The following is a 17,449-nucleotide window of genomic DNA, read 5'->3' on the forward strand; positions in this document are numbered from 1 at the left end:
AGAAGGGCACATATTGGTAGATACGTAAAAATAAAAAGCAGACATTGAATATCCTTCTGAGATTGCTGAAGTTATTAATTACACTTTGGAAGGTGTATCGATACACTCAGTCACTACAAATATACAGGCGTCCTTCCTAAATCAGTTGCTGGAGAGAAAGGCAACAGCGCAGAGATTTCGCCAGGAGGCCAATGGTGACTTTAAAACAGAGTTTAATAGCTGAGATGGGAGAAAACTGAGGATGGATCAACAACAATGTAGATATTCCACAATATTAACCTAAATTGACAGAGTGAAAAGGCGGAAGCCTGCACAGAATAAAATACATGCATCCTGTTTGCAACAAGGCACTAAAGTAATACTGCAAAATTATTTGGCAAAGCAATACATTTTTTGTACTGAATACAAAGTGTTATGTTGGGGAAAATCCAATAAAACACATTACTGAGTACCACCCCCCATATTTTCAAGCATGGTGGTGTCTGAATCATGTTATGGGTATGCTTGTAATCATTAAGGATTGGGGAGTTTTTCAGAATAAAAAAAAGAAACAGAACAGAGCTAAGCGCAGACAAAAATCCTAGAGGAAAACATGGTTCAGTCTGCTTTCCACCAGACACTGGGAGATTAATCTTTCAGAAGGACAATAACCTAAAAACACAAGGCCAAATCTACACTGGAGATGCTTATCAAGAAGACTGTGAATGTTCATGAGTGGCCTAGTTACAGTTTTGATATTTGATTGTTGCACAATCCAGGTGTTTCAAAATCATCTAATTGATTTACCCAGAAAGACTCACAGCTGTAATCTTTGCCAAAGGTGATTTAAACATGTACAGTTGAAGTCGGAAGTTTACATACACCTTAACCAAATACATTTAAACTCAGTATTTCACAATTCCTGAAATTTAATCCTAGTAAAAAATTATCTGTTTTAGGTCAGTTAGAATCACCACTTTATTTTAAGAATGTGAAATGTCAGAATAATAATAGAGAATGATTCATTTCATCTTTTTTTTCTTTCATCACATTCCCAGTGGGTCAATATATCTTGAGATGTTGCTTCATTATACCCACATAATTTTCCTTCCTCACAATGCCATCTATTTTGTGAAGTGCACCGGTCCCTCCTGCAGCAAAGCACCTCCACAACATGATGCTGCCACCCCCGTGCTTCACGATTGGGATGGTGTTCTTTGGCTTGCAAGCCTCCCCCTTTATCCTCCAAACATAACAATGGTCATTATGGCCAAACTGTTATATTTTTGTTTCATCAGACCAGAGGACATTTCTCCAAAAAGTTAGATCTTTGTCCCCATGTGCAGTTGCAAACCGTAGTCTGGCTTTTTATATGGCGGTTTTGGAGCAGTAGCTTATTCCTTGCTGAGCAGCTTTTCAGGTTATGTCGATATAGGACTCGTTTTACTGTGGATATAGATACTTTGGTACCCGTTTCCTCCAGCATCTTCACAAGGTCCTTTGATGTTGTTCTGGGATTGATTTGCACTTTTAGCACCGAAGTACGCTCATCTATAGGAGACAGAACGAGTCTCCTTCCTGAGCGGTATGACGGCTGCGTTGTCCCAGGGTGTTTATACTTGCGTACTATTGTTTGTACAGATGAACGTGATACCTTCAGGCGTTTGAAAATTGCTTGCAAGGATGAACCAGACTTGTGGAGGTCTACAATTTTTCTTCTGAGGTCTTGGCTGATTTCTTATGATTTTCCCATGATGTCAAGCAAAGAGGCACTGAGTTAGAAGGTAGGCCTTGAAATACATCCACAGGTACACCTCCAGTTGACTCAAATTATGTCAATTAGCCTATCATAAACTTCTAAAGCCATGACATAATTTTCTGGAATTCTCCCAGCTGTTTAAAGGCACAGTCAACTTAGTGTATGTACACTTCTGACCCACTGTAATTGTGATACAGTGAATTATAAGTGAAATAATCTGCCTGTAAACAATTGTTGGAAAAATTACTTGTGTCATGCACAAAGTAGATGTCCTAACCGGCTTGCCAAGAAATTTGTGGAGTGGTTGAAAAACGAGTTTTAATGACTCCAACCTAAGTGTATGTAAACTTCCGACTTCAAATGTACTGACTCAGGGGGTTGAATACTTGTATAAATCAAGATAGTGTTTTACTTTTCATATATATTTTTTAAAACAAAGGTTCGACTGTTTCTTCCATTTTATGTAAACAGTAGTTATTTATTATATACATTTTAATCCCACTATGTAAAACAGCAAAATAAGGGAAAAAGCCAAGTAGTGTGTATACTTTTTGAAGGAAATGTACTGCATATACTATAGTCATTTGAGTTTCCACAACCTGGTCATTTTAGCAACATTTTTCTGAACTATTTTCTTACCTTTCGTACCATTTTCCTAATAAACTTTTAGTTTTTCTTACTGTAAACTATTACATGTTGCTGTGGAGAATAACATGAAGTAATTGTGTCAAGTATAACATGTTCAGTAACTTAAATGCAACGTGAGTATTTTTTTTTCTTAATCATGGTTCTGGGGATCCAAAGGGATGCACATTTTAGTTTTTGCCTTAGCACTCACTACACACCTGATTCCACAAACTAAAAGTTTGATGAGTTGATTAGTGGAATCAGGTGCATAGTGCTAAGGCAAAAAGGTGCACCCCTTTGCGGCCCCAGGATTAAGAAACACTGGTGTACAAAAAACTGGCACCACAACAGCCCAGACCACCTCACCTCATCATCCTGGTCTACCTCCTCCAGACTGAAGACATCTTTTCTCTTCACTGTCAGCAGGTCCAAGTCCCTCAGATCTTCATCCTCCTCTTCATCTGGACCAAAGATGAGACCCTTAGGTCCAAGCTGTAACTTTTCCCCACCCGCAACCTCCTCCTCCTCCGAGCTTAGGGACTCACGAACTTCCGCACTGGGCCCATCTCCTCTGAGCTGAGCCTCGAAGCTCTTAAGTTCTTTCTCGTCCTCCTCCTCAGACTCAGCCACCTTTCCCTGCCCGCTGTTCTGCCCAGGGTCTGCTCTCTGATTTTGGGCTTTGTTGAGGAAACGCACCCTTGGAGCAACAGCGAGGCCCAGAGAACTATCAAGAGTGCCACAAGGGAAGGACATATGACAACATATACATATTTTCTGAAATGTTTGGTTAATTTAGGGATTTAGTCATAATTGCTATTGATAGGTGATAATGATTGACGATGATTTCATCATGTCATGGTCCAAAAAGGCTTAAAATAGCTAGCGATGGCCAATTCAGCTCAAGCTAAGCTAGTATGAGGGGGATGACACAGCTTCTTCTAATGATGCCCCAGATCATATCATTTTTGTTTTATGTATGATCTGTAAACAACAGTGTGCATGATGTAGGGTTTCCAATCATAAATGCATATTTTGACCAATGGGTAAAATAATATGATAATTGTGTAGTTAATCCTCTAAGAAAACCAATGGTCCAAACATCATGTCTCTATCATAATCTTTTCAGAAGAGTTTTTACCCTCATAACAATTATTTGGGTGACTAAATCAATAGAGGTCAGAGAAAAAATATTAATGGAACGTTTTATAGAATATCACAGTAGCAGGACATAGAAATATCTACTGTATGAAGTAACCTACTGCATATATTTTAGGGCAGACCATGAAAAACGTTTAAAATTTAATCGAGGCCATGTTTCTTAAATCATTAATAGCAATTAAATGTACACCTATAGGTGACTAAGTTTATATCACCAATGAAATATTAGTGCTACTACTTGGCCATAGTGGAGTTTGGAGTGTGACTGTTTGAGGTTGTGGACAGGTGTCTTATACTGATAACAAGTTCAAACAGGTGCCATTAATACAGGTAACGAGTGGAGGACAGAGGACCCTCTTAAAGAAAAAGTTACAGGTCTGTGAGAGCCAGAAATCTTGCTTGTTTGTAGGTGACCAAATACTTATTTTCCACCATAATTTGCAAATAAATTCATTAAAAATCCTACAATGTGATTTTCTGGATTTTTTTTCTCATTTTGTCTGTCATAGTTGAAGTGTACCTATGATGAAAATTACAGGCCTCTCTCATCTTTTTAAGTGGGAGAACTTGCACAGTTGGTGGCTGACTAAATACTTTTTTGCCCTACTGTATTTGCTTGACAATCACCAGCTGACGAAATTTCATGACCGCCACAGCCCTAGCGGACATCCTACATAATGATGTACTGTCATAGTACCATCACATGCACAAATAACAGGCATATTGTGGCCTGGCTTACAGTCTGTCAGTATTGGGAACTGGGAAGACGTGAACAATTACAACATATGAAGAAAATGCTCTTGCACCGGTCGACAGCTAAGAGCTCAAAATGGCCTGTCTCCATTTTACTCACGCTGCGTACTCCTGGAGCTTGAGCTGGAACACATCAAAGACTTCTTTGTTCGTCATGAGGTAGACGGAGCGCAGGTAGGAGACAAAACACTACACAGAGAAAGAAAGCGAGAGAGAGGGAGATGGAAAGGTGAGCGATATATTGACGCCAGCCATCTTCTCTAACAATAACAGCCAGCCGAGGGAGGCGATGAATCACACTGGATGGTGCAAGATGGTGATAAGGGCCCCTCTTTTCTCTTTGAGTGGGCTCTCTCCTCAGGAGAAATGTGAAGCCAGTCTCAAATTATGATTAGAGGCTGAAGATGAAACAACCTGATGCCTCACAAAATGGTGTAAAATCACATTGTTTTGAGTTCAAAAGAAATGGGAATAACAAATCGTACCATCTAGAAGGCGAGGTTGTTAGTGACAAAGCCAAAAACACACTGTTGGTGCATAAGAGGCAATTTCGATTTTCCATCGCATTTTAGTCATTTAGTCAAAAATGTAAATAATGGAGAATGTAAATGCAGGTGCCAAATCTCAATTTTATGGGTGTAAGCACTATAGGTGAAATGAACAACTTCTGTCCTGGAACTGACTTGTCCGCTAATTCATCTCAACCCCCTGCCCTCACCGCCCCCTCTAGGACACTGACCCTCTGCGCTCTCTCCTTCTGTTCCTTCTCTTGGGCCAGGAAGGCCTCCAGCTTCTGCTGCACGCTTGTCAGCTTCTCTGGGTTCACCCTGACAAAATAAGAAAATAAAACATTTAAATATTTTGTGAATCGACATAGCATTACATTTGTAAAATGTATTAAAACAGTGAAAAGGTCACAGATGCATGGACACCTTCATGGATGGAAACACACTGACACATAGATTATTAGAGTGGATATGGTCGGTAACAAAACTTATCCCATAATGGTTTATCATCATCATTATTATTATCACATTGGACAAAAAATTAATTCAGCAACAAACCCCAAAGTCAATGCTATTTAAGTCACAGCATGTCATTACATCGAAAACATAGACTTAGCACTATAATCTTCTTTGAAAAAGCTATCCCGCTAAGTCCATTTATAGCACTGTAATGGATGGACTTCTCCAAGGGTCTAGTGAGCACCTATGACTGGCAACACAGCCCTCTGTGCCTTGCAACTCCGCAGGAGAGAGTGGGAACATCAAAAGGTCAACTTTCCTCTCCATTGCCCGCCTCAGTGTCACAGACGCCAAAGGAGACTGAAGGGGGATAATATAGTGGGGATGACGGAAATTAGTAACTGTCCCCTCTATCTGTCCAATGACAACATTAACAACCACCAGCTAAAGTGTTTGTTTTGAAGTAGGTACAAGGGCTGCATTCCAATTCCCTACCCCTCCGCTCAGTGAACTTGCTCCCTCCGCAAATGGATATAAAATCCACTGCATGGGTGTAGGGCGTGGCAGTCATTAAAATTGTCAGCCGGTTATTGTCAAGCAAAAGACTGTCGGTCTCACGGTAATTGATCATTAATTAAACATGTTTAGCATCTCCAGGCCTCCACGCATACAGACCACTGATGTCTGCCTTTGGAACATCATTTTAAAAAGTTGAATAAATCAATTGAATATACACCATCACAATAAATCCATTATTTATTTTAGGCAGGTCTAAGGTCTTCAGGGTGCCTGAAGAAGGCACAGTGATGCCGAAACGTTGGTAAATAACCAATAAATTACTGGGAGATTATATATGGAGTGTGTGACTCTTTATTTTGATTCGCCGTTAGGCAGCACCTCCACACAAAAAAATGTTCTGGGTGTGCGCCAGCTCAGGTTTTTAGGCAGGTCTAAAGAAACATGATATGAAGAAAATGTATTTCAGAAGAACAGAAAACGAGTTGGCCTACTGAATGTTATCTGGCTATGCGCCATGGCCATAGGCTTATTCACTTAACCATATCTTGTCTAAGTCATTCGCCATTATTTTATATTATTTTCAAGAAAGAAGAATCTAATTTTACTTAGCTGAATAAAATAAAGGATATTTTCACATTCCTGATCACATATGAAGTGGCTATGTTGAGCATAAAAGAGATAATTTGAAACCGGTCCTATATGCTAGATTGAGATATTTGACAACTTTAGTTATGAATGATACAAACCTTACATGCTGACCACACCGCGTGCGCCATCGCACTCATGTTGATTTTGTCCACCCACACCAGACGCGAGTAGAACATGCAGGTTGAAATATCAAAACGAACCCTGAACCAACTATATTAATTTGGGGACAGGTCGAAAAGCACTAAACATTTATGGCAATTTATCTAGCTAGCTTGATGTTGCCAGCTACTTTGTCCTGGGATATAAACATTGGGTTGTTATTTTACCTGAAATGCACAAGGTCCTCTACGCCGACAATTAATTCACTGATAAAAGGGTAAACCGAGTTTGTTTCCAGTAATCTCTCCTCCTTCAGGCTTCTTCGGACTTGATATGGCGGTTGGCAACGAACTTTAAGGTGCATTACCACCACCAACTGGACTGGAGTGTGGACCTCAGTTCAAGCAATCACTCACGTGGGTATATGTTCCTAAAAACCAAATGAGGAGATGGGAGAGGCGGGACTTGCATCGTGTCAAGCATCACAAATAAAACCAAGTTCTATTTTAGCTGCTGGCTACGCAGACGCTCGTTGATGTACGCAAACAGTTTGGATGAAATGGTTGAATAACATGTGTAAATGTATTTGGAACGCGAGTGGTGTGGTCAGCATGTTAGAATGCCTTAGAAATCAAAAGATATATGGGCTGCATGATGTGACTATAGGCTACTGATTAGTGATGCACCGATATGACATTTTTGGCCCATACCGATATCCAATATTTTCCTTGCCAAATAAAACGATACCGATAACTGATATTTACAATTTTAGCGGCCTTTTAATCATTCTAGTACAGTTAAATAGATAACACACACACACATATAGACACAGCGGACTAAGGCACTGCATCTAAATGCAAAAGGAGTCACTACATCCCTGGTTCGAATCCAGGCTGTATCACATCCGGACGTGATTGGGAGTTCCATAGGGCGGCGCACAACTGGCCCAGCATCGTCCGGGTTAGGCCGGGGTAGGCAGTCATTGTAAATAAGAACTTGTTCTTAACTTCTTATGGCTGCAGGGGCAGTATTGAGTAGCTTGGATGAAAGGTGCACAGAGGTGCCCATATTAAACGGCCTGCTCCTTAGTCCCAGTTGCTAATAAATGCATATTATCATTCATATTGGATAGAAAACAATCTGAAGTTTCTAAAACTGTTTAAATTATGTCTGTGAGTATAACAGAACTCATATGGCAGGCAAAAACCTGAGAAGTTCCACTTCCTGTTTGAATTGTTTCTGAGGTGTCAGATTTTCAACCATGCTCTCAATTGAAATGACAGCGAGATGCGTTTTCACTTCCTACGGCTTCCACTAGATGTCAACAGTCAACAGAACTTTGTCTGATGACTCTAATGTGAAGGGGGGCCGAAGGTGACAGGAATGAGTAATCACTTCCACGGGCTGATCACGCATTCACTATGCGCCTTCACATGAGTAGGACGTCCGTTCCATCGCTCTTCTGAAGTCAATTAAATTTTCCGGTTGGAACGTTATTCAAGATGTATGTTAACAACATTATAAAGATTGATTCAGTACATCGTTTGACATGTTTCTACTGACTGTTACGGAACTTTTAGACATTTTGTCACGTTATAGTGGAGGCGCTTTCTGACTTCGGAATTATTTACCGAAGGCGTGAACCAAAGTAGCTAATTGGACATAAATAACGGACATTATCGAACAAATCAAGCATTTATTGTGGACCTGGGATTCCTAGGACTGCATTCTGATGAAGTTCATCAAAGGTAAGGAAACATTTATCATGTATTTTCTGGTTTCTGTTGAGTCCAACATGGCGGCTAATTTGGCTATTGTTCTGAGCTCCGTCTCAGATTATTGCATGACTTGCTTTTTCCGCAAAGTGTTTTTGAAATCTGACACAGCGGTTGCATTAAGGAGAGGTATATCTATAATTCCATGTGTATAACTTGTATTATCATCTACATTTATGATGAGTATTTCTGTTGAAACGATGAGGCCATGCACTATCACTGTATGTTTTTGGAACTAGTGAATCTAACGCGCCAATGTAAACTCAGATTTTTTGTTATAAATATGAACTTTATCAAACAAAACATGCATGTATTGTGTAACATGAAGTCCTATGAGTGTCATCTGATGAAGATAATCAAAGGTTAGTGATTCATTTTATCTCTATTTCTGCTTTTTCTGACTGCTATCTTTGGCTGGAAAAATGGCTGTGCTTATTGTGGTTTGATGGTGACCTAACATAATCGTTTGTAGTGCTTTCGCTGAAAAGCATATTTGAAATCGGACACTTTGGTGGGATTAACAACAAGATTACCTTTAAAATGGTATAAGACACATGTATGTTTGAGGAATTTTAATTATGAGATTTCTGTTTTTTGAACTTGGCGCCCTGCACTTTATCTGGCTGCGGTCATATCGATCCCGGTAGCGGGATGCAACCATAAGAAGTTAACTGACTTGCCTAGTTAAATAAAGGTTACACACACACCACACTGACCAAAAAGTTATTTTGTTAGCATTTACGTATGTCCCCATTACCAGTAACATAATCAAAACCTATTTCTTTCACTTACTTGCTGTGCTGTTTTGTTGTTCAGTCGTTTCATTCTCAACCAGGATTTCTATGGAATGCCGTTAGGGTCTTTGCGTGTCAAAAAATATACTATTTAACACGTGTCAAATAAGCTTGTTGACAAATCAGGACCTGAATATGACTTAAGCTAAAGCTTGCTACCCCAGAAGTTGCGGTATTGGTATTGTAAACACATCGTTTGTGGCTGGTGTTTGCAGACTTTTTTGTACAGCTTTGGCAGTGCGACTATCTTTTTTGACACTCAAAGACCCAAACGGCATTCCATAGTAGGTATGTCATGAAGCTAATAGCAGTGACACTATTACTTATTGTGTAACTCCAGCAGGGCAACATCTGAAATATAGCGCACTTCATAGTGTGCACCGGTGCTCGACCAGTCGGCGAAAGCCAACATCACCCACGACAGAGAACGGTTGATTGTCAAGTGCAATGAATTCCATTATCTTGGCGTTAATGGATTTCACCTTTGAGTTGTCTGGCTGAAATTTTGTTACTGTTTCAAATGACTGCTCTACTTGTTGATTGCTCAATCCACACAGCAGACATTGTGGGCTAGTTTAGGAATTCTGTGTAGCACGTATAGTGCAAAATTTTACGTGGCGTCACCTCAAGTACCTTTGTAATATACAGTGGGGCAAAAAAGTATTTAGTCAGCCACCAATTGTGCAAGTTCTCCCACTTAAAAAGATGAGAGAGGCCTGTAATTGTCATCATAGGTACACTTCAACTATGACAGACAAAATGATATTTTTTTTCTCCAGAAAATCACATTGTAGGATTTTTAATGAATTTATTTGCAAATTATGGTGGAAAATAAGTATTTGGTCACCTACAAACAAGCAAGATTTCAGGCTCTCACAGACCTGTAACTTCTTCTTTACGAGGCTCCTCTGTCCTCCACTCGTTACCTGTATTAATGGCACCTGTTTGAACTTGTTATCAGTATAAGACACCTGTCCACAACCTCAAACAGTCACACTCCAAACTCCACTATGGCCAAGACCAAAGAGCTGTCAAAGGACACCAGAAACAAAATTGTACACCTGCACCAGGCTGGGAAGACTGAATCTGCAATAGGTAAGCAGCTTGGTTTGAAGAAATCAACTGTGGGAGCAATTATTAGGAAATGGAAGACATACAAGACCACTGATAATCTCCCTCGATCTGGGGCTCCACGCAAGATCTCACCCCGTGGGGTCAAAATGATCACAAGAACGGTGAGCAAAAATCCCTGAACCACACGGGGGGACCTAGTGAATGACCTGCAGAGAGCTGGGACCAAAGTAACAAAGCCTACCATCAGCAAGAGCATTGAAGATGAAACGTGGCTGGGTCTTTCAGCATGACAATGATCCCAAACACACCGCCCGGGCAACGAAGGAGTGGTTTCGTAAGAAGCATTTCAAGGTCCTGGAGTGGCCTAGCCAGTCTCCAGATCTCAACCCCATAGAAAATCTTTGGAGGGAGTTGAAAGGCCATGTTGCCCAGCAACAGCCCCAAAACATCACTGCTCTAGAGGAGATCTGCATGGAGGAATGGGCCAAAATACCAGCAACAGTGTGTGAAAACCTTATGAAGACTTACGTTTGACCTCTGTCATTGCCAACAAAGGGTATATAACAAAGTATTGAGATAAACTTTTGTTATTGACCAAATACTTATTTTCCACCATAATTTGCAAATAAATTCATTAAAAATCCTACAATGTGATTTTCTGGATTTTTTTTCACTCATTTTGTTGAAGTGTACCTATGATGAAAATTACAGGCCTCTCTCATCTTTTTAAGTGGGAGAACTTGCACAATTGGTGGCTGACTAAATACTTTTTTGCCCCACTGTATCGCTCACTAGCTTTAAGCACCAGCTGTCAGAGCAGCTCACAGATCACTGCACCTGTACATAGCCCAAGTGTAAATAGCCCACCCAACTACCTCATCCTCATCCTGTATTTATTTATTTATCTTGCTCCTTTGCACCCCAGTATCTTTACTTGCATATTAATATTCTGCACATCTATCATTCCAGTGTTTAATTGCTATATTGTAATTACTTTGCCACCATGGCCTATTTATTGCCTTACCTCCCTTATCCTACCTCATTTGCACACACTGTTCATATACTTTTTCTACTCTATTATTGACTGTATGTTTGTTTATTCCATGTGTAATTCTGTGTTGATGTATGTGTCAAACTGCTTCGCTTTATCTTGGCCAGGTCGCAGTTGTAAATGAAACCTTTTTCTCAACTAGCCTACCTGGTTAAATAAAGGTGAAATAAAATGTTAATAAAACAAAGATGCAGAATCCTCTGGCCAAGTGCATAAAGTTCCCTCAGAGCTCACATCAAGCAACCTTTGACAAAAGTCCCTCTACTTCTATTCGAGGTGAAAATTATGAATCAGACACCTTATCGATAACAACACCCCATGGTCCTCCTGGAATCAGAAGTGTTTTTGACTCAATGGAGGAAGATAGTCAGAGAAATGCTGATGAATGTCTTGCTGGAGCTGTGGATGCAACTGGTTCACCTCTGATGCTCACAGGCAATGTGTATTGGAAGAGATTTCTGAAAGTTCTTCGCCCAGCATACACCCCTCCAACCAGACATGCTTTACATACTAATTTGCGGGATGCAGAGTTCAACAGAGTTCAAGTGAAAGTCAAGCAAATCATAGAGAATCATCATCTCTGATCAGTGGCCAAATGTTTATGGGCGAAAAAGAATTAACTACATCTCCACCCCTCAACCATTATTCTACAAGAGCACAGACAGAAGGGACAACAGACACACCGGTCTCTACATTGCAGATGAGCTGAAGGCAGTCATCAATGACCTTGGACTACAGAAGGTATTTGCACTGGTGACAGACAATGCTGCAAACATGACGGCTTCTTGGTCTAAAGTGGAGGAGTCCTACCCTCACATCACACCCATTGGCTGTGCTGTTCATGCATTGAATCTGCTCCTAAAGGACACCATGGCAATGAAAACAATGGATACACTCTACAAGAGAGCCAAGGAAAAGGTTAGGTATGTGAAGTGTCATCAAGTTATAGCAGCAATCTACCTCACCAAGCAAAGTGAGAAGAATAAGAGCGTCCCATTGAAGCTGCCCAGCAACACCCGTTGGGGTAGTGTTGTCATCATGTTTGACAGTCTACTGGAAGAGGAGTCTCTACAAGAAATGGCCATATCACAGTCTGCCAATATGAACAGCCCCATCAAGAGGATCCTCCTGGATGATGTACATTTGAAGTCGGAAGTTTACATACACCGTAGCCAAATACATTTAAACTCAGTTTTTCCCAATTCCTGACATTTAATCCTAGTAAAAATTCCCTGTCTTAGGTCAGTTAGGATCACCACTTTATTTTAAGAATGTGAAATGCCAGAATAATAGTAGAGAGAATGATTTATTTCAGCTTTTATTTCTTTCATCACATTCCCAGTGGGTCAGAAGTTTACATGGGCCAAAATACCAGCAACAGTGTGTGAAAACCTTGTGAAGACTTACGTTTGACCTCTGTCATTGCCAACAAAGGGTATATAACAAAGTATTGAGATAAACTTTTGTTATTGACCAAATACTTATTTTCCACCATAATTTGCAAATAAATTCATTAAAAATCCTACAATGTGATTTTCTGGATTTTTTTCCCTCATTTTGTATGTCATAGTTGAAGTGTACCTATGATGAAAATTACAGGCCTCTCTCATCTTTTTAAGTGGGAGAACTTGCACAATTGGTGGCTGACTAAATACTTTTCCCCCCCACTGTAGGTATGCACGTCAGCTTTGACATCGGCGTTAACCTAGACATCGGCCGATACCGATGTTGCCATTTTTAGCTAATAATCGGCTGATTCCAATATGTTCACCGATAAATCGTGCATCCCTACTACTGATGATTTGAGAAAGTCGCAAAAAAGCTTGTGCTCTGTTCCATGCCTCTGGCTGCACACGCTGTTCTCTTATCGAGTGTCCACCCATTAGACTATTCTAAATACACTGCTCAAAAATATAAAGGGAACAGGCCCTGTGTGGCTCAGTTGGTAGAGCATGGCGCTTGCAATGCCAGGGTTGTGGGTTCGATTCCCACGGGGGGCCAGTACAAAAAAAAAAAAAAAAAAAAAAAAAAAAAAAAGTATGAATGTATGTAATTGTAAGTCGCTCTGGATAAGAGCGTCTGCTAAATGACTTAAAATGTAAAATGGAACACTTAAACAACACAATGTAACTCCAAGTCAATCACACTTCTGTGAAATCAAACTGTCCACTTAGGAAGCAACACTGATTGACAATAAATTTCACATGCTGTTGTGCAAATGGAATAGACAAAAGGTGGAAATTATAGGCAATTAGCAAGACACCCCCAATAAAGGAGTGGTTCTGCAGGTGGTGACCACAGACCACTTCTCAGTTCCTATGCTTCCTGGCTGATGTTTTGGTCACTTTTGAATGCTGGCGGTGCTTTCACTCTAGTGGTAGCATGAGACGAGTCTACAACCTACACAAGTGGCTCAGGTAGTGCAGCTCATCCAGGATGGCACATCAATGCGAGCTGTGGCAAGAAGGTTTGCTGTGTCTGTCAGCGTAGTGTCCAGAGCATGGAGCCGCTACCAGGAGACAGGCCACTACATCAGGAGACGTGGAGGAGGCCGTAGGAGGGCAACAACCCAGCAGCAGGACCGCTACCTCCGCCTTTGTGCAAGGAGGAGCACTGCCAGAGCCCTGCAAAATGACCTAGGAAGCGGTCTTGAGAAAAGAGGGTGGCAAAGAAGAGAGTTGCAAACATAGGATCTGTGCTCCAGTATTCTCTTAGGGAGTTTTTCTTTACTATCCCCATGAGAAAGACTGTCGTCACCAGGAAGGTATACATTTCACTAATTGTGGTTGTCACTCATTTAGCAAGTTTCCACCTCACTCCTGGCTCCCTCTTCTCTTGTAGCTCTAAGGCATAGCGATTGGTCTCCTCTACTACGTCTCCCACCAGCTCCTCTGTCAGAAACAACTTAAAGCACTCTGCCTCAGATGGAAATGGCAAGGGGCGTTGCACTCCAGACTGGGACTCAAAGCAAACAGTAGGGCAGGAGGGGTGAAATGACTGGCGGCCTTGCAGCTACCACAGAAATCCTGTACTTCATCCACTGTCGGTCTGCCTCCATCACCACCAGCATCTTCAAAAGGGACCTGGGACTTCGTCAATGGACAAGGAGTCCTCAGATTCAGGGTTCTCAATTGCTACAATGTTGGGGGGCAGCTCCTTACTGTCCGAATCTGATTCCCGACTTTCAGACTCATTGTCAGAATCTTTTTTTTTTAATCTCCAGAATTTCCGCATTAGTGAGTTGTCTCCTTTGAAAGACATTTCTAATGCTACAGCTTAGCTCACTAGCTACATACATAAACAACAACACTGAATGGCTCAGAGTGGGAGTGAGAGGTTACGTAATTGACTGCCGACACACGGCACTTGTATCAATAAATCCCTATCAGAAAATGTTTTGTGTAGTAATTATTTATACATTTACTGTTTTCAATTACTGGTGACAAATCATACATTTCTATTCTTGCATAGATTGTAATGGCCACATATTATGTGTGTAAAATACTTTTTTGAAGGTTGTACTGATTATGATGAGCTAATTCCAGCTGTGTGCGGAGCCATGTTTGTTGACATACAATGCATTCTGGGTCGGACCAAATATGTTATAACAAAATTTGGTGAGTAAGGGTTCACTCATTCTTTGAGAACTTACGGAAATGGGATGGGAACGATGGTAGATGACACACCCCCTTCAACACGCATACTATAAACAGACCAAACTCATCTTGTCTTCTCTTATTATCTTTGGTTTCTGTGAGAAAAGAAAAGCATGGCAGCCCGCAGAAACTACCCATCGTCGGATTACTTTCGATTTCTAGAGTGTTTTCCGCAATTATCTCGATCAATGGTGAGCTCACCCGTGATGTGATTAATTATAAATAGTTATTTCTAATAGGTAATTCATTTTGTAGTTTATGTCAGCTGAGTTATACAAATATGACTGCTTGTGTTACGTCAATCTTTCCTCAGTTAGCGCTAGGACAAAAGTAGCCTAAATTTTTCCGGTTTGGACGATTGTGTTATGTTGTAGATACTTCTGTGAATGTCTGTACATTGCATCCAAAAATAAACTGCTCACATTCTGGACATACCTTTGTAAGGACTGTGTTTGTGCAAAATGTTTCTGAAAAAACAGTGTAGCCAGCTCAAATGCTGATTGTTGCTTCATTCGAAACTGGCCATTCTAAATAAGCGTTCTAATCAAACCGGTGTGATCGTAGCTACAAGGACCACTGTAGAATGATCACACCAGTGTGATGGTACGTGTGAAAGGGTTAAAGTTTAAAGTTTCACCATAAATGCATAATTGCATTTAAGGTCACTTTTGATAAAGCGAATGGTACATTCACGCGTATAGCCTACTGCCATGTGCACATTGCTGCTCTTATGTGAAGAAATAGCCTAATAGTTTATCAACATTTTAAGCTAAAACGCTCTGATCAGTAGAGTCAGCCACAATTCGTAAAAACTTTTTTTTTAATGCTAGTGATAGTATTCATTTGGGATCTACTGCACCCTACAAGTGTCCCAGACTATGTTGGGAATATGTATTAATTGCACAGAATAGGTCGACTTTTGAACTATGGAGGATATGCTAGCGCTTTTGCTGTTCGTTAAGCCTACTCATCTTGTTGACTGACAAAAAGTAAATGTGAACAGTTCTTCCAATATGCACCTCGGAATTGGATAAGGACGCACACAGTTGCTCTGAGGACTGAGGACTGCCGGTGGGGAGGCAACAGTCACCAAAACAGCCCTAGATGGGGTTTAGCAAGGGCCAGAGTAAGTTTCCACCATATTTCTTCCACCAGTCCATTCATTTTGAGGGGGGAGTGAATGAGTGCGCACTTTGGGGAAAAGGAAATGAGCCCTTATGGTGCAGCATATTAGCTGTCAAGTCAGAACGAGTTCACAAAAAAAGAAAAAATACTGACTTGAAGCTGTCATCAAATCAAAGGGTGGCTACTTTGAAGAATCTCAAATACAAAATATATTTTGATTTGTTTTACACTTTTGTGGTTCCATGTGTTATTTCATAGTTGGTGTCTTCACTATTATTCTACAATGTCGAAAATAGTAAAAATAAAGAAAAACCTTTGAATGAGTAGGTGTGTCCAAACTTTTGACTGGTAATGTAGGAGCACAAATCAAGTCCCTAAGCAAGAGAGTAATCGCCTCATTCTAAAATCAGTTGTTGATTTAACAGAAAGAATGACTGAGCAGCATGTTACGGATGTTGGGAGATCAAAACTTTGCAACACTAGCCAGGACAAATAAGATTAGTGAGAGATGAGATGGGATGATTTTCCACTGAACGACTCTCACTATGCATCTAAACACACACACAGGAGAGGGTAAAGCCGCATTAACCACCATCCATCCTGAACGTCCCCCAGTGTAATTCCCATTCTCCTCACGCAGTCACTCTGCCAGGTAGAGAGAAGCCGACGACCTTGCAGCTTACTGATAAAACCGAGTCGGCCCAGCTCTCACACACACCAGCACCAACAAAAATCTTACGCAGGCAAGACCACCAGTCACCTCTACAACATGCATGAATTCACACCGGATCACTCAAACACACTCGAAAACAGCACACAAAATTCTCACCACAAGAGGACTGGAGAAATGCGTGTCAAAGTGAGGTCAACTGTACATTTCTTATTTTTAGGCAAAACAGATCCCCTAACATACGTTGCTGCAGGCTAACCTACTCCTCCATCCAGAACCCCAAACTCCCTGTCCTCCCCCATCTTACTCTCCCACTCTCTTGGTCTACCCCTCTTCTCTATAATGAAATTGTGTCCTGTTGATTTTCAGTTAGACAAGCAGCGTATTAGCTCGCGGCTTCCCTCAGGCCAACTTCACAATCAAGAGGAAGAAAGAGATCATCATGAAGAACTTCTTTTGATAACCATTATAGACTTCATTTCCCGCAAATAATACATTTTCATTGTGTGAAAACATCTGTCTGGTATAATATTGGCCTTAATATTAATGGATTAAATCCCCAGCCAAAATGTCAGTAAAACACGTGCAAAGCATGCAAGACTGTATACGAGTGAATCCGCAGGAAACCAGGACAAAAAAAACACCATGATTTGGGGGGAATATCACAAAATGTAATCTATAGAATGTTCATTTGGAGGAAGGAATGTTGACATATTTGACATTTTGTATCTAACAGCATAATTGAGAAATAATAAAAGTAGGCACATTTATGACACCTTGGCCTTACCCAGGCCTCC

General features: G+C 40.7%; 1 pseudogene; it reads right to left on the reverse strand.

Moving 5' to 3' along the window:
* LOC129868428 (probable ATP-dependent RNA helicase DDX10) overlaps positions 1-17,449 on the reverse strand; it is a 49,210-nt pseudogene that overhangs the window by 7,482 nt on the left and 24,279 nt on the right.

Source organism: Salvelinus fontinalis, chromosome 13 (genome assembly GCF_029448725.1).
Source record: "Salvelinus fontinalis isolate EN_2023a chromosome 13, ASM2944872v1, whole genome shotgun sequence".
NCBI classification, from domain to species: Eukaryota; Metazoa; Chordata; class Actinopteri; order Salmoniformes; family Salmonidae; genus Salvelinus; species Salvelinus fontinalis.